The following is an 11,579-nucleotide window of genomic DNA, read 5'->3' as shown; positions in this document are numbered from 1 at the left end:
TTCCAGGCAAAGGGGTCAACTGGAAAGAAAATGCCAAGAGCCAAGAGATAGGTGGTCTTGTTAATGGAATAGCCAGGAGGTCATAGTTACTATATAAATAGTTTGCATCAGGGAGTAAGGTGAAAAAAGACTGGAAAGATAAGAGGGCTTAAGTTATAAAGGACTGTGAAGGTCAAACAGGATTTTATATCTGATCTTGGAGTGGTAAAGACTTCTTAGATTGTATTGAATATGAAATGATGTAACTGGTCTGGTGCTTTGGCAGTTGAATAGAGGATTGACAAGTGTGGGGAGAACTTTGAGGCAAGCAGAACCACCAGCAGGATATTGGATTAGAGAAAGTTTCATGGAGGAAGTCTTTGACCTTTGCAAATGGGGAAGACAGAGTGATACAATAGAAAGGACACAGGTTTTAGAGTCAGAGGATTTAAGTTCAAATGCCTGTGTCTCTGTACTAGGTGGTATTCCCAGTCTGGACTTCATTCCATATTATGAAGGAATTGGATTCAAGCACTTACTGTGTTGGATCTAAGGATGCAAAGAAAGGCAAACTTGTCCCTTCAAGGAGCTCATATTCTAATGGGACAGAGCACATGAAAATAGCTGGGTATATAATAGGTAGAGTAGTCTCAGAATGAAAGCCACTGGTAATCAGGATCCAGGAGATCTTCCTGAAGAAGGTCAACCCTGAGATAAGTCCTGAAAGAAGCCAGGAGATGAGGTGCAGTTGAAAAAGAAGAATATTCCAAACATGGGGCAAAGCTTGTGCAAAGATAAGGAGATTAGAGATGCAGGGTGGAATGAGAAGAGCAGTAAATGGACCAGTCTGGTTGGATGATTAGGTACATGAAGGTAACTAAAGAGTAAAATTACTGGAAATGTAGAAAAGTCACATTCTGTGATGAGCTTTAAATGACTAATAGAAGATATATTTCTAGATCTAGGAATGATTGATACAGATTATCATTCTATCGGAGTTGATAACATTGTGAGGTAGTATTGGGGGGAAAGATAAAAGTGTCCAGGAGAGAACTTTAGGCATATCTATAGTGACTTTGTGTGAAATGAATGAGATCCAGTAAGGGAGACTAAGAAGGAGAAGTCATATATTCAAAAGGAAAACTGGAAGAAAGCAGTGTCATGAAAGCCTAAGAAGGTATTCAGAAGGAGCTGATGAACAGTGTCAAAGGCTGCTGCATGTAGGTCAAGAAGAATTAAGATTAAGAAAAGACCCTCAAGTTTGATAATTAAGAGATCATTGGTAACTCTGGAAAGGGAAGTTTCAGTTTAATTTTGGGGGAAGATGTTGGATCGAAGATGATCTAAATGGAATTGTAAGAAGTGGAAGTGAAGGCTTCCAGCAGAGATGGCTTTTCCACAATTAAGTAAGGAGGAAGAGAGGACAGTAGCTACTGGTGAAAGTCAATGATAGGCACAAGTGTGGAGTTCAAGGTTGTGGGATATATGGACATGATTATGGGCATCAAGGAACAAGGAGGTTGGGGGAGATTAAAGATTAGAGAGAGAAGGGGAATTTTAGTGGCACAATCTTCTGAGAAAAATAGAAAGTGATAGGATCAAGGGTGTTGGATTTGATATGAAGAAGGGCCACTTCATCCAGGACAGCAGTGCAGGATTCAGCAGAAGATGTCTGAGTGGCATGACTTGAGGTTGAAGGGGAGAACAGAAGCTGCAAGTGAATGTCATTTTTTTTGGGGGGGGAGGGCATTGAAGTATGAATTCAGTAATCAGTGAAGTACTTAGTTGAGACAAAGGGGAGTAGAACACCACAATTAAAGAGAGATGAGAAACAACTATGTGAAGAGTGCGTTAGTGAATTAATTAGGGAGTAAGAGAAGTATTACTTTGCTTTAATGAGGTCTCATTGGAGGGAGCTTGCTCAGGTCACAGAACCAGTATGTCTCAGGCAAAGGACCTTAATTAGGTCTTCTGACTCCAAGGGCACCTCATAATCCACTGAGTTATATAACTTCTCTCCTTGTTCCCTATAATTACAAAATTATTTTGTCAGACTCTATTTAGAAATATTTCTAATAGACAAATTGTTTTATATTGGGCTTGGGCCCAATATATGGAGTCAATATATACAGGACTTGGGCAAAGACATTTAGATCTCTCCACCCTTAATTCAAACAAAAAAACAGGGCTACTTGTTATATCATCTAGTCATGGAGTGCATCTCATAATTCATGTTTAAGAAATTGTGATTTTTTTTTAAAAAAATGAAATATCATGTTTACAATAATGAGCAATGAGAGCAATATGGAAACTTCCATATACCATAACTTCTTTTTGTCAAACATAGAGCTACTTCTCCATGACTAAAGACAGTTCATGATTATGATTCTTAGGAACCTATCTTAGGGGCTACTGTATTTATCTTACTTGCCCTAATTTTTATGCAATCCTTATCTGTCACAATTAAATCTTTCTAATAGGAAAGAAGATAAGTATCTCAGCATTCTGAAGGGCATTTTTAAGACTAAGAGAATACTGCCACCACATAGAGGGTTGTATAGGTGGTAAAGGTTCCTTAAATGTTAATTGACACAAAATAAACTCACAAAAGAAAAAAGATAAAGCAAGTTAAAGATAATTTGAGGGAGAATAGCCTATCCAGCCTGATCTAGTGATTAAAGAGAGAAAAGAACCTTAACCCTAAAGCACATTGTCAACCAAAAGACATTTTTCAATCATTCACTTATACTTGGCTCTATATCAAGTGATTTGGGCAGAACAAAAAAAATAATATGATACAGGAATTTCTAATCTTTTTGGAGAAATGTGGTTAATTATTAGGAAACAACTTTTTATCTTCTGACTTTTTACCCATCCTTTAATACCCAACTCTAATGTTACCTTTGCAGTGAAACCTTCTGTGTTCTTCAATAGCCAATATCAGCCTTAGCTCCTCATTCAAATTTAGCCATTTGTTCTATGCTTCTTTATTGCTCTTGTCTTGCAATGTTTTGTTCTAGGGTTACAAATTGTTTGCATCTTATATTTTCCTTCCTTGAAGACTGAACTATATTGTCAATGAAGAATTACAAAGAACATGCTAGCAATCTGTATTCATGTATCCATTACATACCTTTCTATTACAATTTTAATTCTTCTAAGACTATGGAGTTATATGATTTTCATTTGTATAGCAGAATAGTATTGTATGTTTCAGCCAAAGAATATTAGTATTTGAAGATAAACTTTCGTAGTAGGAGCCAACTCAGAATTATTAAAATGAAATTACTTTTCTTAGACATATTCAATTGCAGACCATCATATTGTTCATCTACAGTGCTTGTCTAAGATATAGGGTTACTCAGGGGGTTACTTGTCTAACTATATATCATATCCATCTATCCAATATATATTCTTCATGTTTTTGAGTTTTCTCTTATGCATTAATATACTGAAATCTTTCGAATGTCTGAATTACACTGTGGTGTCTTTTGAGTGTTTCAGGGCTCCATGGCAATCATTACAATTCCATTTGGAAATGGAAAAGTATAGGGGCCCTCATCATCTCTAGTGCATCTCTTTTCCATTTTAATTTTGTCAAAATTCTTCTGTACAGTGGCAAAAATCTTTTGCAATCATGTGCCTCTATGTTTTTTGTCTGTGATATATATACTAAAAATAGTAATGCAGTTTCAGAAAAGAGGAAGATCACTGTGATATAGAATGGATGACTTCATAGAATAAGTGGGACTTCATCTGGTTCTGAACTGATGAGAGGATTTAGGGAAGCAGAGGAGAGAAGAGAGAATAATCTAGAGCACAAGAAGCATGAACAAAGATATTGTGATTTAAATGATGTCTACTCTCTAAAAAAAAATGACTAAAGTGATGCAATGACTCCGACCTTTCTATCCCTTGCACAAGGTATTGCATCTACCAGCTCCAGGAATTTTCATTAGCTGTTCCCTATGCCTGGAAGGGTCTCCTTCCTCATCTTTGTCTCCTGGCTTCCTTTAAGTCATATTGAAACCTCACCTTTTATATTATTTTTTTTCTGTTCTCTCTTCATTCTAATGGTTTCCCTCTGTTGATTTTTTCCAGTTAATCCTATACATAATTTGCATGTTACTAATTGTTTACATGTAGTTTCCCTCACTAGATTATAAGGTTTGGGGGAGCAGCGATTCTTTTTGTCTTTCTTTGAATCTCCAGTGTTTGGCATAGTGACTGGAATGTAGTTTTCAATTAATAAATGTTTACTGATTGCCCTAATCAATGACTTGGGAAAACAATGAAATTAACTTTAAAAAATTTATATATATATATATATATATATATATATATATATATATATATATACATGTATATGTATATATTTTAGTTTTTGCAAGGCAATGGGGTTAAATGGCTTGCCCAAGGCCACACAGCTAGGTAATTATTATGTGTCTGAGGCCGGATTTGAACTCAGGTACTCCTGACTCCAGGGCCGGTGTTCTATCCACTACGCCACCTAGCTGCCCCCTAAAATTGATATCTTCTTGTCTAACATCCATAATGCTACATTCTCTTTTTTTTAACATTAGTAGTGATATTAATAATAATACTAAAGCTGACATTTATATAGCATTTTATAGTTACAGTATTTTGCAAGTATTATCTTGTTTAATATCTATAACAATTATGTGAATTAAGCAGGGATTATGTTATTATCCTTAAGCTCAACATTATTCCTTTTTATTTAATTTTACATGCTAAATAGAAGATTTGAATCCAGGTCATCCGAGTCCAAGACTGAAGCTAAATCACATATTGGTTTATTATATAATTCAATATGCCATGTGTTCTCATTGATGATAGCATTCCTTCTAATAAGACAGCTTTTGGTATGCTCATGTCTGCCTATTCTGTACTTCATTTATTCATGGTCTCTCACAAGTTCACAAGAGGTCTATTCTGCATGAAGGATCTTTTCATTAATCTCCATATGATCTCACAAGGACATCCATGAAACATAAATTGTTGATTGTGCATCATGTTCTTATCATGTGAAAAATCCATCTTTTTATCTTTTGTTTCTTTGATGACATATAAAGAACATGCTTAGCATGTTTTTTGGTAATTCTTCATTGATAATACATTTCAGCCTACTCACATTCATAATCACTTTCCCCTGTCCTGGTAAAACTTTTGACTTTGATTTTCTAGAGACTATTGCAATCAATAACTTGTAGTCAAACAATATCCTCAGAAGAATCATGACATTAAAAAGAAGGTCTGTGCTCATCATTAAAAAGTAGATCATGAGAAGCTCATCCCTACTAGCTTCACTGTTTCATAATGAATTAGTGGTCACAGAAACCCATAAAACAAAAACATATACACAATGTCACTAGACTCTGTGAGAGTCCCTCTATAGGTTCATTGAGGTTGTGTAGTGATTGAAAAGGAATAAAGGATTTCAAGAATGCCAGTGTTTTTAGATGATAAAGATTAATTTAGCTATTAGCACTCTAAATATCCAATGGTCAATGAATAGTTATATAACTGGATGAACAGAATGAGATAAAAACCTTGATATTCTCATAATTAATATATATATAGTTCTTACAAAGCACTATACATTGGTTCTTCACAATGATCATGTACAAGTAGCATATGCAAATTTTTCAAGTGAGGAAAATGATGTTCAGAGAAGGTCAAAAGACTTGTCTAAGGACACAAAACTAGTGAAAATGGAATCTATTCTCACTCCAAATAAAATCTTATTTCCTCTATACCATATTGTTCTCAGGTGAGTCTTCAGTTCCAAATAATTTATACCTCACACAATGTTATTCAGTTTTAAATAGTTTTTCTTCTAATGGGCGTCTCAGCAGTGTCAACTCCACACCTTCCCCCATGAAAAAATAAACAACAAACACACCACAAACATGCAAAACCCCTCAGTCTGTCTTAAAAAAAACCAAAAAACAAAACTTTTACCTCATCCTTCTCTCAAGATGGTAGACCAAAAATGCCTGAAGGAACCAAAGGGAAAGCTGTGACTGAAAAGGTGGTGAAAGCACCTTGAAAGCAATGCTGTCAAAATCCTGTTCTGGTCCTAGGACTTGGTAGATACTTGAAGTCTGCAATTTATTCCCCTCAGCAATTTACAATCAGAAATATATTGCACTAAAAATCTAGTGTGAAAGGAAAAAGAAAGACAGGGTACCTGAACCATCGGGTTAGAATGAATGAACTCCAGCGATAAAGATTACCAAAATGCCTATGTATTACCCTATTGAGGAGGTACATAGAAAGCTCCTAAGATATGGTAAAATGCCATTCAGCCAGCATGTGAAGAGTCTTTGGAGTAGTTTCACCCCCCAGGTACAGTTCTGATCATGCTTGAAAGCAAGAAAATTCCTCAAAGAGTTTATCCTCACAAATCAGTGTTTCAAATGCCTTTCAGAAAACTCTTATTAAAATATTTGAAGTGGCAGGAAAAAACCTTTTGAAATAATGTATAAAAGGCAACTGAATATGTTTTAGAAAGATAGTCTCAGTGTTAGAAAGACCTGAGTTCAAATCCTACCTCAGTCAAACTGAATGCTTCTCAGAATTAGCCCACTCATTTTGCTCAGGGCTCTAAACAATTATCTGGGACAATACAGAATGAAGAAAAAAATCTTCCATTTACTCATCCTAGGCAACTCTTCAAGAGTGCAAGTTGGGGAGGCTGAGCCAAGATATCAGGGTGAAGGCAGCATTTCCCAGGGACCCCTTCCCCCCAAACTCCAAAAGCTGTCAAATTATGACTAGCCAAAATTTAGAGGGGCATAATCCACAAAAAGACTGAGTGATACATTTTTCCAGTCCAAGATAACTTAGAAGCTCTGCAGGAAAGGTATATTTCCTCAGGATTGGGGGTTGGAAAAAAGCCCCAACTGCAGCGTAGCCCAGCCCAGCCCAGGGATCACTGGGAACAGATTGAAGGGGTAGTAAGAGAACTCTGCTACACCAGAATGAGTGTAAAATGAGGAGCACTGGGCCATAGAAACTGCATCAAGAATCCAGAGAAACTAGCCTGCACCTACTAAGCATAGTGCACAGAAGATAAGGGGATCAGAGGAGAATGCAGAAAGCTCTCTGCTCTTCCTGGGGCAGGGCTCTGTTGTTTACTCACACTCAGATCCAAGTTGCAGTTTGGCCTTCCATACCAAGATAGCAGGGACCCTCCTCACAGCTCCAGGGCAGAGGGGAGTGCCTGTGGTCATCTACATATCAAAGCATAAGCAAGAGAGCATAAGACCTTGGAGGAATAAAGGTCCTAGTGGGGGTGTCCCCCCCAAAACCCCTAAAGCCTTGGAAGTTCTGTAAATTAGTCTTGGGATGAGGAAATGAGTAAACAACAGAAAAAAAAATCTGACTTTAGAAAATTATTTTAGTCCCATGGAAGATCAAAACACACTCAGATGATGACAAAATTGAAGCTTCCATATTCAAAATCTCCAAGAGAAATAGAAAATGGGCTTAGACTATGGATGAGCTCCAAAAAGACTTTGAAAATCAATTAAGAGTGGTAGAGGAAAAATTGGGAGGAGAAATGAGAGTGATGCAGAAAAATCATGAAAACCAAATCAGCAGCTTGTTGAAAAAAATATTAAAAAAAAACCAAAGAAAATAATATGTTAAAAACCAGTTTAGGCCAAATGGAAAAAGCAAAACAAAAGGCAAATGAGGGGAAGAATGCTTTAAAAAGCAGAATTGGCCAGTTGGAAAAGGAGATAAAAAAGCTTTTTGAAGAAAATAACTCCTTCAAATGCAGAATGAAATAAAAGGAAGTTGATGACTTTGCAAGAAATCAGGAAGAAATAAAACTCTTCCAAGAAAGTAAAAAATTAGAAGAAAATGTGAAATACTTCATTGGAAAAACAACCAACTGAAAACAGATCCAGAAGAAATAATTTAAAATTTATTGGGCTATCTGAAAGCCACAACCAGGAGAAGAGGCTAGACTTCATTTTTTTAAGAAATAATACAGCAAAATTTCCTGAGATCCTAGAAACAGAGGGTAAAATAGAAATTGAGGGAATTCACTAGTCACCTGTTGAAAGAGATCCCAAAAGAAAAACTTCCAGGAAGATTATAGCCAAATTCCAAAACTCCCAAGTCAAAGAGAAAATTCCAAAAGCTACCATAAACAAACAATTCAACTATTGTGGCTCCATACTCAGGATTACACAGGATCTGGCAGCACCTACATTAAGGGCTTGTAGAGATCGGAATAGATATTCCAGAAGGCAAAAGATCTTGGTTTACAACCGAGAATCAACTACCCAGCAAAACTGAACATCCTCTTTCTGGGGAAAAGATAGATTTTCAATGAAACAGGGTACTTTCAAACTTTCATACTGAGATGACCAGAGATGAACAGAAAGTTTGATCTTCAAGTACAACACTCTGGTGAACCATAGAGGGGGTGGACAAGAAGGACTAACTGTGAGGAACTTAAGGTTATTGAACTGTTTGTATGACTGCATGGGAAGAAGATATTGATAACTCATATGAACTTTCTCATTTATAAGAGCTGTTATAAGGAGCATATATAGACAGGATACAGGAAAGAGCAGAATATAATGGTATAATATAGTAAGAAGATGGAGTCAAGGGAAGGAACAGAAAGGAGAGGAAGAAGGAGTTAAGAAATTTCACATAAGAGTCTAGAAAAAGCTTTTTCAATGGAGTGGAATGGGGGAAGGCAAGGGGGAATGAGTGAGCCTTCATTCTCATCAGAAATGGCTCAAAGCAGAAATAACATATACACTTAATAGCATATAGAAATCTATCTTACCCTAGAGAAAAATGAGAAGAAAGGGATGGGATCAGGGGTAATGGGGGAAGGAAAGTGGGGAATAGGTGATAGAAGAGAGGGAAGACTGTGGGAGAGGGTATTCAGATACAACACTCTTTTGGACAGGGCCAGGATGAAAGGAGAGAGAGATAACAGAATAAATGAGAGTGGGGAGGAATAGAGTAGAGGGAAATACATCTAGTAATAGCAACTGTGGGAAAAAATATTGAAGCAACTTCTCTGGTGGACTTATGATAAAGAAGGCAACTCATCCCAGAGACAGAGCCATTGGAATCTGAACACAGACTGAAGTACATATTTTTTTTCTCTCTCACCTTTCTTGAGGTTTCTCATCTTCTTGGGGGGGAGGGGTTTATGTTTATTATTATAAAAAATTATTATAATATAAAATAATTCAACTAAAATCATTCTTTAAAAAAGAGTAGGGTAAGGGTTGATCTGTCCTGGTTGTGAAAATTTCCTTACACAGAATTCCCTGCAATTGAAAACATAGCCTTTCTTTAAAGTTGTCCTGGGAAAACCTACAAGAATGTCTTGTTCTTCCCCCCGCCCCCAATTCATCAATTTGGTCATTCTGTATTAGTTGTGCCCCCATTTATGGAGTGAGTGTCACTTAGAAAATTGTAAGTAAAATGCTTTTCAATTAATTAGTTTTTGAAATATTCTAAAAAACTATAGCATTAAGGATGGAATATTACTACAAGGCAATGTAGAACTCATGCTTATTTAAAGCTCCTACTTATTTAAAGAAGTCCTATAGTAAATTATTATAAAGCAAAGATTCCTATGATAAAGTGGATAATTGCCTCTGATTTACCTTTTCTTGAATCTTAATAATCAGATACTGTTTTTGCTTCAAGTGATTTACACACGTCCACAGCAATTTATTTCTTTCCTCTTTCATCTCCACTTTTTATCTTTGTCACAACTTTAAAGAGATCTGTAAACACTTGTTTTTACTAATTAAGCATCACTCATTTCACCTAGTTAAGCAGAATTTGATCAACATCTAGGGTGGAGACATTTTTGGTCAAAGAAAACTTTTACCCAGGATGAGCCATGCCCTTATATTTTGGTTGGAGAATAGTTGTTTCAGGGAATCCTGTTACAGCTTCCACTGACCATGTAATGTTCTTTCTAAAAAAAAAATCAATGCTAGAACTCCTAGGATAAGGCAGGAGCACCTGTTGCTTTCCTACTTGTCTTGAAGTAAGTTGCAGTCTTCTCAATGTTTTTGTGAAGCTTTTAAATCTTGAGCATTAGAACCTGTGCTTTTTTCTGAGGTTTTGTTAAAAATGATAGGACTAGAGAGTGGAGTGACATATTAGTAGTACCTGTGACTCTTCAAAGTCCTGAATCATAGCAATTGATCCTGGTGGACTGCTAAAGAAAAGGAAGTTTCTATCTTTGTTTTAAGTTTCTATCTTAGTCTTGTCTTATGTGTGTGTGTGTACATTTGTATGTGTACACACATGCATATATGTATACATATGCCTGTATGTTATGAATAACTATAGCTATAACTAATTATATTTAACTATAATTAATTCTAATTCTGGGTTACTGAGTTTGAGTTACTTGTTCAGCATCCCACATTCTAGGTAGTACTAGAACTAGAACACATTTTTGTTGTTTAAATACCAGTTCCACATTCAATGACAATTATAACTTACAGTTAGACATTATTTTCCTCATTCCTGTTCTCTGATGCATCTTGCTTTTCCTTCTCATAGATTTTGGTGAATGTCTCCATCCTGCGATTCTCAAATTCTTAAAGGGAAAGACTTGTTTCATTGGCATCTCTTCCAGTGATGACCTGCATATGCTATACAAAGAAAGCACTCAGCAAGTAAATTTGAATTGAATCTAATAGAATAGAGAAGATTGTGATGTTTCTGTTTCCCCATCAGGACAGTTGGTTTGAAGCATTCATCATCTTCCATGCCGCTAAAGATCAATGAATTCCTTGATCTGGGGCTTTTTCCATCCATGCTGATTCCCCATACCTGTAGTATAATTGGTTTCATAAGTTCCTGTAAACTGGGGGGAAAAACCCTCAAAACATAAACTGTTGGTCATACCTCAGGCAAATTTAGTTAGTATAGTATTGAGTGCATATTCAAAGTTTTTTCAAATTTGTAGGATCTGTCAGTGATTATGCTTAGGAGAAATATATTTCAAGAAAACATGATTACTTATATACTACAAGAAGTTATTAGATAATTTTAGTAGATTCATAGTGATTTACTTGTCTGTCTCTGAAAGAATGATACTAGGAATGGCAAGAACAGCAATAACACAAAGATGACTCCAAATATTTCAATTTATTATATGCTTTCTCTCCTCTCATTCCTGACTTTATGTAGTAAATAGCAATATGATTACATGTCATTTTAAATTATCAGTGTACTGCAGTGAAAGATTTAGTTCGTTAGATCTGGCATAAATGGAGCTTGGATCTAATCATGGATGGCTACTTACTATTTGTGTGACCTGAACAAGCTACTAAATTTGTTTGAGTTTTAGATTCTTCCTAATAGCTGAAATTTTCATGTAGCCCAGTCAAACCTCAGCCATGAATACTCCCACCCTTTATTGCCTTTGCTTCTTCACACACATAGCTGAACGAAGGTGGAAAAATTCACACAACTGTTCTGACTGGGTCTGCTACAAATTTATATTTCCACACCTCCAATAGAACTACACAGTTGCTTGATAATTCTTCCATACATACACTATCTACTCA

This window comes from Macrotis lagotis, chromosome 1 (genome assembly GCF_037893015.1).
Source record: "Macrotis lagotis isolate mMagLag1 chromosome 1, bilby.v1.9.chrom.fasta, whole genome shotgun sequence".
In the NCBI taxonomy this organism is placed as follows: domain Eukaryota; kingdom Metazoa; phylum Chordata; class Mammalia; order Peramelemorphia; family Peramelidae; genus Macrotis; species Macrotis lagotis.
The sequence above is the reverse complement of the archived record's forward strand: the minus strand, read 5'-3'. Positions refer to the sequence as shown.